Consider the following 17,945-nt stretch of genomic DNA (forward strand, 5'->3'; position numbering starts at 1 on the left):
CACCTCTCTTAAATGAAAAATGTTTTAATTCAAAAGAACAAGAAGTACATGAGTTCTGAATTTATCCTTGAACTTAGCTTAATTATATTGATGTGGTGACAATGCTTCCTGTTTTTTGAATGTATGCTTGAACAGTGCATATGTCTTTTGAAGTTGTTGTTTAAGAATGTTAAATATGTTGGCTCTTGAAAGAATGATGACTAGGAGACATGTTATTTGATAATCTGAAAAATCATAAAAATGATTCTTGCAGCAAGAAAAAGCAGCAAAGAACAAAGCTTGCAGAAAAAAAGGACAAAAAAAAATAGAAAGAAAAGAAAAAGCAAGCAGAAAAAGCCAAAAGCTCTTAAAACCAAGAGGCAAGATCAAAAAGTCAACAACCCTTAAAACCAAAAGGCAAGGGAAATAAAAAGGATCCCAAGGCTTTGAGCATCAGTGGATAGGAGGGCCTAAAGGAATAAAATCCTGGCCTAAGCGGCTAAACCAAGCTGTCCCTAACCATGTGCTTGTGGCGTGAAGGTGTCAAGTGAAAACTTGAGACTGAGCGGTTAAAGTCAAGGTCCAAAGCAAAAAAAGAGTGTGCTTAAGAACCCTGGACACCTCTAATTGGGGACTTTAGCAAAGCTGAGTCACAATTTGAAAAGGTTCACCCAATTATGTGTCTGTGGCATTTATGTATCCGGTGGTAATACTGGAAAATAAAGTGCTTAGGGCCACGGCCAAGACTCATAAAGAAGCTGTGTTCAAGAATCATCATACTGAACTAGGAGAATCAATAACACTATCTAAACTCTGAGTTCCTATAGATGCCAATCATTCTGAACCTCAATGGATAAAGTGAGATGCCAAAACTATTTAAGAGGCAAAAAGCTATGAGTCCCGCTCATATGATTGGAGCCATGTTTCATTGGTAGTTTGGAATTTATAGTATATTCTCTTCTTTTTATCCTATTTGATTTTTAGTTGCTTGGGGACAAGCAACAATTTAAGTTTGGTGTTGTGATGAGCGGATAATTTATACGCTTTTTGGCATTGTTTTTAGTATGTTTTTAGTAGGATCTAGTTACTTTTAGGGATGTTTTCATTATTTTTTATGTTAAATTCACATTTCTGGACTTTACTATGAGTTTGTGTGTTTTTCTATGATTTCAGGTATTTTCTGACTGAAATTGAGGGACTTGAGCAAAAATCAGATTCAGAGGTTGAAGAAGGACTGCTGATGCTGTTGGATTCTGACCTCCCTGCACTAAAAGTGGATTTTCTGGAGCTACAGAACTCAAAATGGCGCGCTTCCAATTGCGTTGGAAAGTAAACATCCAGGGCTTTCTAGCAATATATAATAGTTCATACTTTTGCCAAGTTTAGACGACGCAAACTGGCGTTCAACGCCAGCTCTCTGCCCAAATCTGGCGTCCAGCGCCAGAAAAGGATCCAAAACCAGAGTTGAACGCCAGAAATGGATCAAAACCTGGCGTTCAACTCCACAAATGACCTCTTCACGTGCAACACTCAAGCTCAGCCCAAGCACACACCAAGTGGGCCCCGGAAGTGGATTTATGCATCAATTACTTACTCATGTAAACCCTAGTAGCTAGTTTATTATAAATAGGACCTCTTACTATTGTATTAGACATCTTTGGTCTCAGTTTTAATCCATTGTTCATCTTAGGAGACTATTGATCTCGTTTAGAGGGCTGGCCATCTCGGCCATGCCTGGAACTTTCACTTATGTATTTTCAACGGTAGAGTTTCTACACTCCATAGATTAAGGTGTGGAGCTCTGCTGTTCCTCAAAGATTAATGCAAAGTACTACTGTTTTCTATTCAATTCTTCTTATTTCGCTTCTAAGATATCCATTCGCACCCAAGAACGTGATGAAGGTGATGATTATGTGTGACGCTCATCACCATCTCCCCTATGAACACGTGCCTGACAAACACTTCCGTTCTACATGAAATAAGCTAGAATGAATATCTCTTAGATCTCCTAACCAGAATCTTCGTGGCGTAAGCTAGAATGATGGCGGCATTCAAGAGAATCCGGAAAGTCTAAACCTTGTCTGTGGTATTCCGAGTAGGATTCAATGATTGGATGACTGTGACGAACTCCTAACTCGCGATTGCAGGGCGTTAGTGACAGACGCAAAAGGATAGTAAATCCTATTCCAGCATGATCGAGAACCGATAGATGAATAGCCGTGCCGTGACAGGATGCGTGAGCATATTATTCACTGAGAGGATAAGATGAAGCCATTGGCAAGGGTGATGCCTCCAGACGATTAGCCGTGCCATGACAGGGCATTGGATCATTTTCCCGAGAGATGACCGAAAGTAGCCATTGACAGTGGTGATGTATCACATAAAGCCAGCCATGGAAAGGAGTAAGACTGATTGGATGAAGATAGCAGGAAAGCAGAGGTTCAGAGGAACGAAAAGCATCTCCATTCGCTTATCTGAAATTCCTACCAATGAATTACATAAGTATCTCTATCTCTACTTTCTATTATTTATTATTCGAAAACTCCATGATTATTTTATATCCGCCTGACTGAGATTTGCAAGGTGACCATAGCTTGCTTCATACCAACAATCTCCGTGGGATTCGACCCTTACTCACGTAAGGTATTACTTGGACGACCCAGTGCACTTGCTGGTTAGTTGTATCGAAGTTGCTCACGTTGCCAGGGATTGTTCGAGCCTGGACATCACAATTTCATGCACCAACTATAAAGCCTGAAACACTTAACACACGGATCACGGCATCGAATGGTATAAAGGAGAATTAAAATATACTAATTAAAGATCTCTAGGAAGCAAGTTTTCATTCATAAAACAATACTAGGAAGGGATTATAAAATCATGCAAATCATATGAATAAGTGGGTGAAGATTTGATGAAACCACTCAATTAAACACAAGATAAACCATAAAATAGTGGTTTATCAGTGGTACAGGCAGATAGAGGGAAATACTTTTTGTAGAACTCAGTGCGGATGTCGGCCCAAGTGATCTCAGTGCCTTCTTGTCCCAACAACTGGCTTACTCTCTGCCAATAAGGGTGTTATCAGTTCGGTTTTGGACAAAAACTAATCGAACCGATTTGATCGATTCTCTTCCATCATCAACCAATCGGTTTATTATTTTTCAATTTTTTCGGTTTTTAAATCCTAATTAAACATGTCATTAATCACTGTAAAATAAGGTTCAAATTAGTTAATAAACTTGAAATAACAAGTGTATATCACATCCAAATTCAATACAATTTTAATCCATCTCCATAACTAAACATAAAACAAACACACATAACTAAACATAAAACAAATACATAGAAATGTATAACAAACATGAAACACCATCTTAAATCCAACTACAAACCAATAAACACACTTTATAACTAAATAACAACAAAATCAGCCACCATGATTAATTTGAATCCATACCAGATTCATCATCATCTTCTCCAATTGGTGCAATTTCTACAAAACAAAACAATAAAATCAATATAAATTATAAAATATAAAGCAATGCGCATAATTTATGAAAGGAACGTCAACTTTTTTTTGCATACCTAATTCAAGTTTCTCAAACTCCTCAATAATCTCCTCAAAATTAGTTGTCATTAGAGAAGCACGAAGCTAATTTTGTGTAACAAATTTTCATAGCACTAGCCACAAAAAATTAGGACCAACAATAAATTATTATCTAATTAAAAATTAGGACCAGCAAATTAGCAACAACATCAACAAATTTAACTCAAGTGAAGTTCAGAACTAGCAACAACAACAAATTTCATTCTAACTAAAGATTAGGACCAGCAAATTAGCAATAACAGCAACAACTAGAGAATGCATGAGAATGATGGAGGGAAGAGCACCACATATGGAGGAAGTGGGAGAGAAGCGCTATGAATAGAAGAAAGGAGGCTATATAGAGGAGAGTGGAGGGAAGAAGGTAGGGAGATTCTGAGTTTCGGAGAGGGAAGGAGGCGCTGCATCTTGCGTGAGTGAATCACTCTATTAGGGATAAGGATTTTGATGGTAGGTTAAAGGGAAAAATTGAGAAATCATTGGCACCACATGTTATTCCTTAGTTCGGTTTGGTTTAGTTTTTGTTAAGCCATCCAAAAATCGAACCGAACCGATCAGTTCTATCGAAAAAAATAGTTTTTTTTTTTCAATTTTTAGATTGGTTGTTCTAAATTTCGGTTTGGTTTTGCAGTAATTTTTGGTCCAGTTCGGTAACTTACACCCCTACCTACCACCAATGTTGTGCATCCCCTTTTAGCATGTAAGTGGCGAACTCCACTTGTTGTCCTTCAAGAACATGTTGCATTTGTAGAGCTCGTTCCATAGCGCGGAACTAATCATCTGCCTCTGTTGGGTTGATGGTTCTAGAGAATTGGGGTGGATTAACTTTAAGGAAGGCGCCAAAGTCGTCAGCCTATCCTTCTCGGGTACACCATGTTCGGTTCGTTTTGGTTTCCATGGTCATGCCAATTACTGTTCTCCTGTTGCCGTTCCATTCTTTTCACCACTCTGTTAGTTGCAATGATGGAATTGTGCACACCTGCGGCCATTGCGTTCATCGATTCTAGTAAGGTGGTCGTGTCAAACGCCGGCTCAGAACTCGAACTCGCTTGACGGGGGTTATGCCTGTTTGCAAACATCTCGCTTGACGGGGGTTATGCCTGTTTGCAAACATCGAGGTCCTGTTTAACACTAAACAATCAACATTAAGGTGATCAGTCTTAACATGTCCAGTTTAAGTGCTAACGTTTCCAAAATGTATGCTTATAGGCAATCATGCAATTATATCATCAGAGATATCCTAGTGGCATGATATAAAAAAAAAGCAGAGTATGTAGTGAAGTATAGTTAGTCCATTCTCTAGGCTCTACTAAGAAAGAATTACTTTGATACCAAATTTTAATGACCTAGCTACCAGCCTTGGTCATGACGGGCTAGAAGTTGGGTTGTTTTAAAAAAATAATAAATTCTGATGGTCTCCTAACATTTCTCCTAAAAAATTATCATACACAAAAGACCACTTGATCAATGTGCATTGTATTTTAACATTATTCAAAAGTTAATACAAGATATGAAAGTCATTCGTCCTACCAATAATTTCAAACAGAGTAGAATTGAAAGAAGTTGCAATAGTGATAGGTATAGGAAGACTAGTAACTCTAGGGACCACACTAGAAAGCTGAGTCCTCGGAACAATATTAGAGAATCCATGAAGAGTCTTAGACCACCAGTCATACTTGAGAATGCCGAGGCGACTGACATCAGAAGCCGTGTTCAACAAGTTAACGATCTTCTCTTACAATTTTAGTCTTCCAACTAGGTCAGCCACCCTTGTGATCACAGCAAGGGACTCTTTGATAGGGGCATCAAAGGTCTTGGTTTGACTACAAAAATAGGTGGGTTAATCTAAAATTCATAATTTGTCAAAAAAAAAATGCCGATTGTAAAATTCACACTATCAAACTTGCAAATTTTGGTAGGGAGAGACACACTAGCTTGCTGGCCAGAATATTTTCTTTTCCACAAAAAAGTGGTGAGTATTACAAAAATCTACATACAAAAATTTTAAATTATGATTTTCAAATATAATTCTTTCACTTTCTTTTTTTTTTATTATTTTTTATTTATTTTATTTTTTCTATTTTTTCTTTATCTAGTTTATGTTGCATTTTCATATATAGTCTTTTTTGTTTATTTAAATAAAGAAGATTATTGTTTACCAATTTAAATCAAAATATAAAAATTTACTAATTTGTGCATTCAATGCCATTTTCGCAATCAATAAATGCAAAACCAAATTTTAAATAATACATAGGCGTCATTTGTCCTCGGTCTAGTAGTCCTCAGCAACAGACATGGGCACCTGGTTGTGGGACAGGGAATCGATTGGATCATTACCATGATCAGCAGTCATAGTTTTCAACCTTATTGTATTTGTAGTTCTTTTATATTTTGTTGTATTTGTGGAACTTTTCTGTCTTATGGTATTTGTGGTACTTTCTAGACTTTGTAGCTTTTTATAATTGCTGTCAATGATGTTACCGTTATAATAAGGAATAGCAATACAATCGTGAATGGTTCTGGGGAGGCATTCTTGCAAAACTTGTAATAGGATGAGAATATTGTTATATGACTCTTCCCAATCAATGTAAATCTGAGCAATCGCCTTCTGCTTTGCCATTTACACTTGTTGATAAGATGGCTTGAAATGATAATTCTGTTGCACTGCATTTTGCAACACTATGATAGAAACAGAGGAATAAGCATGTATTATTGGTAGGATGACAGTAAAAATCAAACTACTATCTAACTGAGTATGGTCTTGAGACTTGGTTGGCGACAAACAGATATGTGGCCCCGCAAACTTACACACCTTCCTATAAATTTACTCATAGATCTCATCATCTAATATATAAAATAATCAACATTTACTTGTTAATTTTATAAAGGGCAAAAGACAACATTTAACAGTAGTTCAAATTCTATCAAAGTGCTGCACGAAGACTCTATGGACATTTAGCAGAGAATTGCTTGTACCAATAATGGTATTTTAGCCTATCCGACTCTAAAACTCTATTTTCAGCGTTGTTTCAAATGTTGTAGTTCTTCACTTCCATTAGAACAACATCCATACTTATGAACCTATGGCCCACCCAAAATTTTACATCGTCATCCGTGTTGTAATCTTTCCCATCACCAAGGTTGAAAGGATCATCTAGCTACATCACGTCCAAATTCAGACTGTAATAATGACTTGAAACTTTTGATAAATGTGGAATGATCAAAGGGAGAGGAAGAAGAAATTGAGCACCCCTACCAGTTGAAGTTTATAGCGCATACTCTTCAGAGAAATCACTCTTGTTGGACGACTTGATTTTTGCAACATAATCTGAATCAGATTCACTATCGTCCTCTTCGACACTATCTCGAGGCTGGGTGAAGTGAATCAGTCTTGCCGCCAACGAGACTACCTACGAGATCGAAGAGAGTGACCTACAACCACCACTTATATCACATATCGCAGTATATTATTTCATCACATGTTTATATCATTAAATATTCTTTGTGTTATATATTTTGATAAATAATATATTTAATTAATTTAAATAAAAAAATTCAAAGTGATTGAACACATCACACAAAAATATGTTACATTATCAAATTTTTCCAATTTTACATATTCAAATGTTTATATCCATGACTGATTGATTTTTTAAATTATATAAAGAGATTGATTCTTTCTTTAAATACATGAATATGAAATAACTTATTCAAAAACTTATATCAAAATGCTTTATGTCATCAAATTTTCATTAAATCCCATCTGTTCACATATATGCTTGTTATTGATTTTTATCAAGGTTGTGAGAACCGAATCGATAAAAAAATCGATAACAGTATTGGTTCAATGGTTTACTGGTTCGATCGGGGTCCAACCAGAATCCAACGATTTAATTAAATATTATATAAAATTATCAAAAAATCTATATATAATTTTAAATATATAAATTTAATAATTTCTAACTTAATAAAATTCAATTATCTTATACAATTTAATTATCCCTTTTTGGGCTGCTAATATACAATTCAATTGAATAACACATTCATAAAATCTCTTATTGTGGAAAAAAGCATAACTGGAAGAAAATCTACTGCACGAAGGAAGCTATGTGTGGGTCAGCAGGATATGGAAGACCATTGGGTGCTCCTAAATCTCAACCCTCCTGAAATCGCCGTTAGAATGCAACAAGCCTCTTATAACTAATGAAATCCTAACTAGGTTCAAGAAATTCAATGCTTTTCAACAACAAAAACTCAGAATACAGACAACTCAACCTCCAAATCTAGAAAATCCAAAAACAGAAAAACTAAGTGAAACAATTCAAAATTCTAAACTAAACTCATAATCATATTAAGCAACAACCCAACTCAAAACACAATCCCAACTAAGAATCTAGTACAAAAAATCAACTCAGAAGCCAGAATCTTAGAAATCGAAAGTGAAGAAGCAGCAGCTTACTGGAGACACGGCGGTGACAGTGAGATCAGAAGAGGATCAGTTTGCAACGGCGAGGCACCGAGTAGAGATTCCATGGAAAGCCTCCGGGCAGAGATTCATGGAGGAGAAGACGCGCTTGAAGAGGATTTAGCAACTGTTCGCGTGATGTAGAGGAGAAGAGGATCGAGGACGACGACGATCACAGAGCTTCACGACGAGCACAGAGATGGTGAAGAGGAGAAGAGTGGCGGCGGCTGGGGGTGACGGTCATTGGTGGGGCTTAGCTTCGCGACGAGCACAGAGCCGGTGAGGAAGAGAAGAATGGCGGCGGTTGGGGGCTGACGGTGGCGGCGGTGTTGGCTTTGATAGGGTTAGTTAGGTGAAATTAGGGATACATTTTGGTGAATGTGAAAGTGAGAGAGAAGATAGAGGGGTAGGGACATAGGGTGTAATGCTGTTTGGCGGTTGGTTTTATTTTTTTTTCCTTCATCAAAATGAACGTGTTTTGAGGCTGAAGAAGGAGAACCCAATCTTTTAAAAAATCGACCAGTTCAATCGGTTCGTCGGTTAACTATCAATTTGACCGATTTTTTAATCGGTTTTTTGTTAAACGGTTTTAGAGATCAATCGGACCGGTTAAATGACCAATTTTCAATTAATTCGATCAAACCAACCGATCCGGTCCGATTTTCAAAACCTTGATTTTTATTATATCTCGATTACATCTTTAGTTCATTCTTTTCACAAATAAACATGCAAATGAATTACATTATTTATTTTCTAATTATATTTTTTGATTGATTTTTTCTTAAATAGATTCATTGAGAGAACTAATTTCATAATTCGCACCAAAACATTCCATATTATTAAGTTTTCCTTCCAACCCTACTTATAAAATTCTCTATATCCGAAATTCATTCCCATTGTATTTTGGTTACTTTTCCAATTAATTTTTTTATAAGTCGTATAAAAAAAATTAATAATATGGAATGAATTTAATGAAATAATCAATAATGGTGAGATTTAATTTTTTGATAAAATAATATATTAAATTTCATCATTATTGATTAGTATTTCTTTCCTGATTAACTATCAGTATATCTAAATTACATGACAAAATTATTGTTTTTAATTGAGTATATTCTCATTCTTTTAGTTATTTAGCATAATTGATTCTAATTATAAACATTTTTATCATTATTAATATGTGAGAAAAAAGCATATTGAAAAGTTTTAAAGTGGCCTGGTTTTTATATATATTTACAAAATAATATGAAATTAAAAATAACTAAAATAATAACAATAACAATAAAATAATAATCAACGATCATGATAACAACAAAGGCGACGACAATGATAATAATGAACATTGATTTTGAGTAATAGAAAATAATGATATATTAATTGAAAAATAGTAACATAATTCTCAAACTATTAATATAAGTCTAATAGTTGGAAAGAAAAAATATACAATAATCAAAATATTGTATAAAGATTTGGTGAATTATATATCGCTGGATGTGTCATTCGAGATGAAATTTTATGGATGGGATGTATTGTAAATGATTGAGATAAAATATAATTATATTGTAATTATTATATAATTAAAGGAATAAAATTATTGATGAATTAATATAAAATGATAGAATTCTAATTTTTACCTTGAAAGGATCTAGATCCAAAAAAAAAAATACATTATTAATATATGAAATAGGTTAAATAAATAAATTAATATGACAAAAGACATTGACTTTAGAACATACACTCATGGGTTATATATATATATATATATATATATATATATATATATATATATATATATATATATATATATATATAATGTCTATGAAGATATAAGAAAAACCAACATAATTATTAAAATGATATGATATAAATCTTATAGTCGTTAAAAAATCTCACCATAATTAATCATTAAAAAATCTTACCATAATATCATATAATTTTTTACTCATGATCATAATTATAATTTTATACAAAAAATACTTATACTTTTGTCATATTCAAACAATTTAGCTATTTTTTATTCTAAATACATGCAAACATAAAATATATTTTTCAGTCTTATTTTTTATTTTAGATTTATTTCTTGAAGGAATTTTTTATGAGAATGAAACTTTCATTCCTTTATTAGATAATATAAGTACACAAGGAGATTTATGCGCAATAGAAAATAGAAAACTAAGGGCAAGCAATTTCTGCGTTAGCAATAGTAAAGGGATAAACGGTATCCCATGCATATTTGAAGATAATAGGGTGAGATCTAGAGACAGCTTTATCAAGAACACAGAATGGACCCTTGAAAGTCAAAATTGAAGAGTCAATAGGCTCCACGGTTTGAAATGCAACACATTTTAGAAACACATTAGGATAACTACATCTACAATCAGTGGTTATACTAACTTTCCACTCTGGCTTGTTGTGTACTTGGGCTCCTGTTTTCTCTTGATGTATCTTAAGATCACTCAATTTGCACGCATCATAGCCTGATATGATGATATGTACAAATATTTGCACCAAAATAATAAAACAAATTAAAATAATTAGTCATAAAATATATATATTTCACAATTTTTTATACATTTTATATTTAATATGTAATGACTAATTTTTTAATATATACGTTGTAAGTATATAGAATTTAAATATACATCTATTTTAATTAGAGCAAACCGCCTTGGCTATAAAGCACAGGAGAAGAATTGCGTGCCCTTTTCCTATATGACTAATTGACTATATCTAAAGCAAGATTTTACTTAAGAGTAGGGGTGGAAAAAGGTCAATAATTTAGTCTGTATTTGATCTGGTTTATTATAAAATAAGTATAGATTTAAATTTTTAAAAAAATCTTAATATATTAATAAAGTAAATTCAAATTTATTAATTAATTTTGTTGATCTATTAGATTTATTAAAATATAATTAAATATATAAATAATTTTTTATTATTAATAAAATTATGATATATTTTAAATTTATTATATTTTATTATAAATATTAAATTATAACATATTATATATAAATATTTTTATTAAAAAATAATTTTTTAAATAATATTTTTATTTTTAAAAGAAAAATTATTAAACTTTTTAATAAATTTAAGACCAGATCAGATTTAATATTTAAAAAAAAATATAATAAACTATAAACTGACTAATTAATTACATAATAAACTAAATCTATTAAAAATAAAATCTGACCTATTTTTATTCGTAACTTAAAAGGCAACAGCCGCCATTCTCTTTGTAAGGTAGCAATGATTCTCCCTCTACCTTTCGCACCTTCTTTTCCCACTTTTTCTCCTCCCCTTACCTTCTTCTCTTTCCTCCCTTCTTTCTCCTGTATCCTTCCTTGATGTGTTTTCAATGCGCATCTCTCTTCCATCGTCTATCACCTCTATTTCTTTTCGAACTCTCTTTCTGTTTCCCTTATCTATCCTTTAGCCACATTCCCTTTTTCCCCTGGTTTTTATCGGTTTCCTTTATTTTGGTTTAGTTTTTCAATTCCCTGGTTGCATAAACAATGTTTGATTTTCTTTTTTAGACTTAAATTTAATATTTTTGAATTATCTATAAATATCGTATGACTATTTTATAAATGAAATGTTTCTTCTTCTGTCAAACAAATTATATAGAATTTGAAATTTTCACGCGTGTCAATAAAATGGGAAAAAAAAAAGAACAGAGTAAAAATTCATGCATTTGAAAAATAAAAAAGTACTTACATTGAAAAATGAGGGCAAAGAAAAAAAATATCCTGATATTTGTGTTGTTCATAGCAACCATTCTTGTTTCTGAGAAATCAAATACTACCTCGATCAATTCTTAAGTTTATCTAATGCAATACAACACTGTTTTGTTGCATTATTTATATACAGTTACACAATCCTATATTAATTAATTACTATTATGTATTTCGAATTAATTAAATTAAAATTAAAATTAAAATATTATATAAATAGAAATAAATTGATTGATTGATTTGTAAATTAAATATATAGATTTGAATTGACTGGAAAAAGAAAATGATTTGATTTAAGTATTTTCTTAGAGAAATAGTGTTTAGTTTTATTTTATTTTAAAGTTGATTACATCATAAATACGTAGATGACAAATAAAGAATTTTTTTTAAATATATATTTATGATATTTAATTATATTGAATTTATCTACTTATCTACTTATTATATTAAAATTGGTTTTTCTCTCAACTAACGAAGATGAGGTGTCATTTTTTCGTGAGTTTTTTTTTCCTCCAAAATAAATGCATTATTTTCTCTTCTAAATTTATTTTATAAAAATATCTTTATTATAATTATATTACAATTAGCATTTAATGAATAATACATAATTATACTAATTTAAAAAAATATTTTTATTATAATTATATAAAATTAATATTTAATATATTATTAAATTAATTATCAAACAAAAATATTTTTAATTATTTTAATTATATTAATTTTAATTATATTGATACAATTCTGATTCTTATTCATTATGTAATAATTTTATTAGTGAAAAATTACTACATTAATGGTGATCCATTTATATTATAAATATATGATATAATATGATATGATAATAATATGTTAATGGCATATGTTATTCTAATCATGATATAATTCTTCTCCATTTATGGATTATTCTGTATTTATAAGTCTTTTTAATAATAATAATAATAATAATAATAATAATAATAATAATGGCACAGATTATTTTAATCACGATAAAAATCTATGATTCTAATGATGATATAATAAAATCTATATATAGTGTTTTTTTTTGTTTGTGAGTCTAGATATGAGAGGCAACTCATTTTTTTAATTTATTATTCTTCCTTTACTACTTCGTAGAATAAGAATGTATTTTTCGTTCTTTATCGAAGTTGATCCTTTTAAGATACAATTTATAAGTATTTTTAGTATTTTTTATATACACATACTATTATATTATTCTTTTAAGAATTTAATAATGATTGATCTTACTCCAACTTATTCTTTTCGTCTAATATTCCAGTGCAATTGTTTTTTACCGCAATCGTTTACAATGCACCACATCCATGAAATACCACATCGAGTTGTATTCACTGATTCAGGTTCTAACTACATGGATGTAAACGTCCAATGAAATGGTAGTAAATTCTATTTTACCGAAGGATGGTTGGATCTACTCATATATTATGACAAACCTAATAGAATGTGGGTAAAGTTAGTTTTTTTGAGAGGAGCTCGATTTTTTATTGAGGAATTGTTTCCACGGAGCTTTGTAGGCCAAGTTCAAGTTCCATCCCCTCCGTGTTTTCTACGTCTGCCCGAAAATCTTCGAAGTGGAGCATATAATGAGATTGAATTCCCTCAATTATTTAAGTTCAATTTTGGTAAATTCGTGTCAAACTCGGTGATGCAATTTCAATGATTGATAATATATTCAAATTTTCTTATTTTTAAATTTTTTGTAATTAAAATAATTTTATAATATATTATAATTTTTTTTTCAAAAATTACAGGCCTTCTTTTGCATCAATGCAATGACATTGAGAAGAATAAGAGTCATTTTAGTTTCTTGGTGTGACAATTCTATATTGCCGCATTGCATGGATAGCAGATGAGGAAGCTTATTTAACAAGGAGATGAACTGAATTTGCACGAATTCTAAATGATCGAACTTACAATGTTGTTTCAGTTGGTTGTCGTTACGAGAATGACTCTAATCTATACGTTCTAAAGACTATAATAGATTAAATATTATTTAAGTAATTTATTTCTAATATTGGTATATGATTAAATTAGTTTTAGAAAAATTTACATTATTGCCTCAATTTATATATTACGACTATTCTTCTTGGATATGTTATTTTTAAATTTTTTAATATAATTTTTTTTTTATTTTTAAGTTTATTTTTTTCTTGAATATATGTATCACTTTTTTTTTTATTTTGTATTTTATATTAGTAATACAATTATTAAAAGAAGTGTATTTAAAAGAAACGAAAAAGAAATATTAAAATATTACTATTTAAAAGAAAAAAGAAAGATACGTGAACAAAAGAAAAACGAAAAAGTAAAACATTATTATTTAAAAAAAAACTGTTAACATGCGTATGAATGGGGTTGAGATTGAGAAATATATATGGATATAAAAAATAAAAAAATTATTGCACGATTATAGAATAAAAAATAATCGTATATATAAAACGAAACAATTATAATAAAAAAATAATTAATATATATTATTTAAATATTTTTAATATCCGGTGACATGGAGTTTAACAAAATATAATTCGTATATTTTTTATTTATGTATATGTATAGAATTATTTATGTATATGTAATATATATTAAAAAAACTATTGTAACATATATATATGTATATATAAAATTATTTAACAAAATTAATATAATGTATACATAAATAAAAAAATTATGCATAAACTCTTTTTCTCTCTTAAATAAATTTACTCTAATTATATTACATTAGCTCATGAATAATGTATTATTATATTAATTTAAAAAAATATCTTTATTATAATTATATTAAATTAATATTCAATGCGTTATTAAATCAATCATCGATATTTTTAAGGAAAAATATAAGAAACCAATATTAACCAGCCAATTTTTTAAACAACTCTATTTAATAATTAATTTTAAATTCAAAATTTGAATAATTAAAAACTAATTAAATAAACCCTAATTAAAAACGATAGAAATCCCTCCCTTTCTCTCATACCACCATAGCCGCACAAAAATCCTTCCCCCACTCTCTTTCTCCCACTCCCACAGCCACACCATTCACACTCCTCTTTATTGTCATCATCACCAAACCACCCAACACGAAGCTCTCTCTGTCCTCCTCAGCCACACCAACCCTCTTCTCATCTCTCTGCGAACCAGACCTTCGCACCTGCTCCTGCTTCGTCACCACCAGTAACTCCAGGGCCACCGAACACTTGCTCTGGCCCCTCGCTCTGTGCCACCCTGTCTCACTCTCCAACACTAAACCAGTAGAACAGCCGAAACTCCCTGAGCTCAGCCAAGCTTCGACGCAACAGAGGATAGCCCCTGTTCCTCCTCCTTCCAACGAGCTTGAAGATGCACTCTGGCTGTCTCCACCACCGCTGTAACTTCCTCTTTTTTCGTAATTTCTTACTCTGTTATTCTGTACAGCTTTTGATCAAACTCAAATTTTTTAGTTCCTTTATTTCAGTTTAATTTGGTTTAGTTTTTATTAGAATTCAAGTTTAATTTTCAATCAATTTCATGATTAGATCAGCTTAGTTTTTTATTTTTTTTTAGTGGATTTAGGTTGTATGATATGATTAGCTTAGGTTATTATGTTTTGAAAAGTGTTTGGATTGAATTGTATTGCTGGAAATTGCTTTTGAATTTGTTTGAGCCGAAAGCGTTTGTTGATTTGGTATAACTGCTGCTGGAATTAACTGTATCCATGATTTGCTCTTTTATGCTGAATTAATGAAAAATTGGTTATTGAGATTGTGTGAAAATTATTTGATTGGGTGGAGATTCACTATTTTACTGCTCAATTTCGTGAATATGTTGCTGAAACTATCGGGTAAATTTTGTGATTGTGTTGAAAATTACTGACGCTTTTGTTGAAAAAATAGAAATATTCTGAGTTTACTGAAGGGTTTTTTTTTTTGAAAAATTACTGCTGAAAGTGTTTGGAACTATTCTGAATTTGCTAATTGAATTGATGGAATATGCTGCTGAATTCATTTGAACTGGTTTAATTGACTTTCTTTTGAATTAATGGAGAAATTGTTGCAATTGCATACATTTATGCATATTTTCTTGGTGTACTTAGTATAGGATTGTGGATGTTTTTGTTTGCTCTTAGTTGAATATTTTTTTTATTGTATGTTAATGTCTTTTGGTGTAAATTTTTTTAGGTGGATTTCTACACAAATATCCCAAGCATTCCTTGCAAGAAAAGTGTATCAAATTGGGCGGATACTGCAATGATCAATGAAGAATAAAAACTTTGATCACTTATCAAACCAATGTCTTTCAACACATGTGATGATGTCACCGATTGAAGCTGAAGGTTGTGGTAGGCTTAGAGAAAGGGGGTTGAATCTATACCTTTCTTTTAAGTTGCTGTTATGACCCTTTTAAAACAAACTTTCAATTCTGATTCTGTTTGAACTCAACAGCGGAAATTTATGAGACAATTTATTTTTGTCTCATGAATATCAGAAAACAGATCAGAGCAGAAAAGAGAAAAGCTAACACTAGCATGTATCCTGGTTCGGTTGCCTTGTGCTATACAACCTACATCCAGTCTCCTCCACAACAATGGAGGAATTTTCACTATAGTTAACAATATTACATACACCAATTCCACAGGATTGATACAATCCTTTCACACTCAAGTTCTAACATAACTTGACATTGGCTATGCTAATACCTAACTATTCACTCTTAGTGCTAACCCAACTAAGAAGGGGATACCTCACAGGTACAAGATACAAGACACAAGCTTATCTAAAGAAATCTGAAAATAACTCTAGGCTTTTCTCTCAAGTGTTTCTCTCAGCCTTTTTTTACTCATGGCTTTTTCTTAAGCTTTCTCACAATGCCTTTTCTCTCAAGAAATTACAGAAAGATAAACTTAGAAAAGTACATAACAATCAGTAAAACATGAAGGAGATTGACTTCATCAACAGCCTCTTTGCTATGTGTGAAACCAGATTTGCAAACCTCAGCATGAGTTCTTCAGTATTAGCCGAATGCTTCTTTGAAAGAAAGCATTATCCAAGTAGAGGAACCTCTTTTCAGAACACAACTCTCAAACTCTGGTTTTCTCTCCTTGCTCCTGAATGAGCAGAAAGTCTTCTTTTATCTCCTTGTATGTTGCTGGGTTCTTCTTCCAAGGTCAGCTCCTTGAGCCTTGAGCTTCACCAACCCACATATTCACTTTTTTCTCATTAAACTTTAGAGTAGAAACTTTCCTTCTGACCTTCCAAGGTTGACCGAAAGCCATAAAACAGCAACCACAAAAATCTTCCAATGGTCAACTTAATCTGAGCCATTGAGAAGCTACTTGGTCCCCAAAAATCACTTGTGACCGTAGATATACAGTAGATTAAGGCAGAGAGCAACTTTCCTTTGTATGCCATTTTCGAACTTGCAGAGAGTTGGGAAGAAGAGAAGAAGATCTGATGCATGCAAGAGAAAATGGGTTACCTTTAACCTAAGCCTGATTTGGTTTGAACTTGGTGATTTGACATCTGTCTTTCAAGCTTAATCTTTCTCTTTCTTGCTTCTTTGTCAATTGGCTTAGTGAAGAAGCTCTCTCTTTCTCTTTCTTACTTTTCTGAGTTTCTGACCAAGGTTTAGAAGTAAACATTGCTTTTGGTAAGGCAAAAGAGAGGGATTTGCTTGCTGAAATCAAATCGGGCTTGGATCGGGTAGTGATATACTTGGCCCGTTTTGATTTCTTCAGCTTTGATTCCTTGGGCTTCTGATTTTTCTTTCAGCCCGATAACTTTGCAGTTTGCTTTTCATTCCATTTTGGCTATTAAATTTTGGCCTGCAACAATAAACAATTAGTAATAAGTAATTATAATTAATCGACACTAATTATTTATTTTGTCCAAAAATAATGTTTGTCATCACTAATTAATTTAGTTAATTTCTTAACGCAACAGAAACACTTTTGATAAATTTTGAATTTTTTCTTGAGTTATAGTTGTGAATTTTTACAATACTTTAAGAATTGGATGTATTTTATTTTGGTTCTACTTAGGATCTTTCTTCTTGTAGGTAACTTAAATGTTTATGCAAAAATTTAATTGAATAACGTCACATGTTTCTTTTGTTAAACAAATAGATGTTTCTTTTTATACTAAATGGATGATTTTTCTTGTATTAATTTTGGTCA

The sequence above is a fragment of the Arachis ipaensis genome, chromosome B3 (genome assembly GCF_059453495.1).
Source record: "Arachis ipaensis isolate K30076 ecotype BB chromosome B3, ASM5945349v1, whole genome shotgun sequence".
In the NCBI taxonomy this organism is placed as follows: Eukaryota; Viridiplantae; Streptophyta; class Magnoliopsida; order Fabales; family Fabaceae; genus Arachis; species Arachis ipaensis.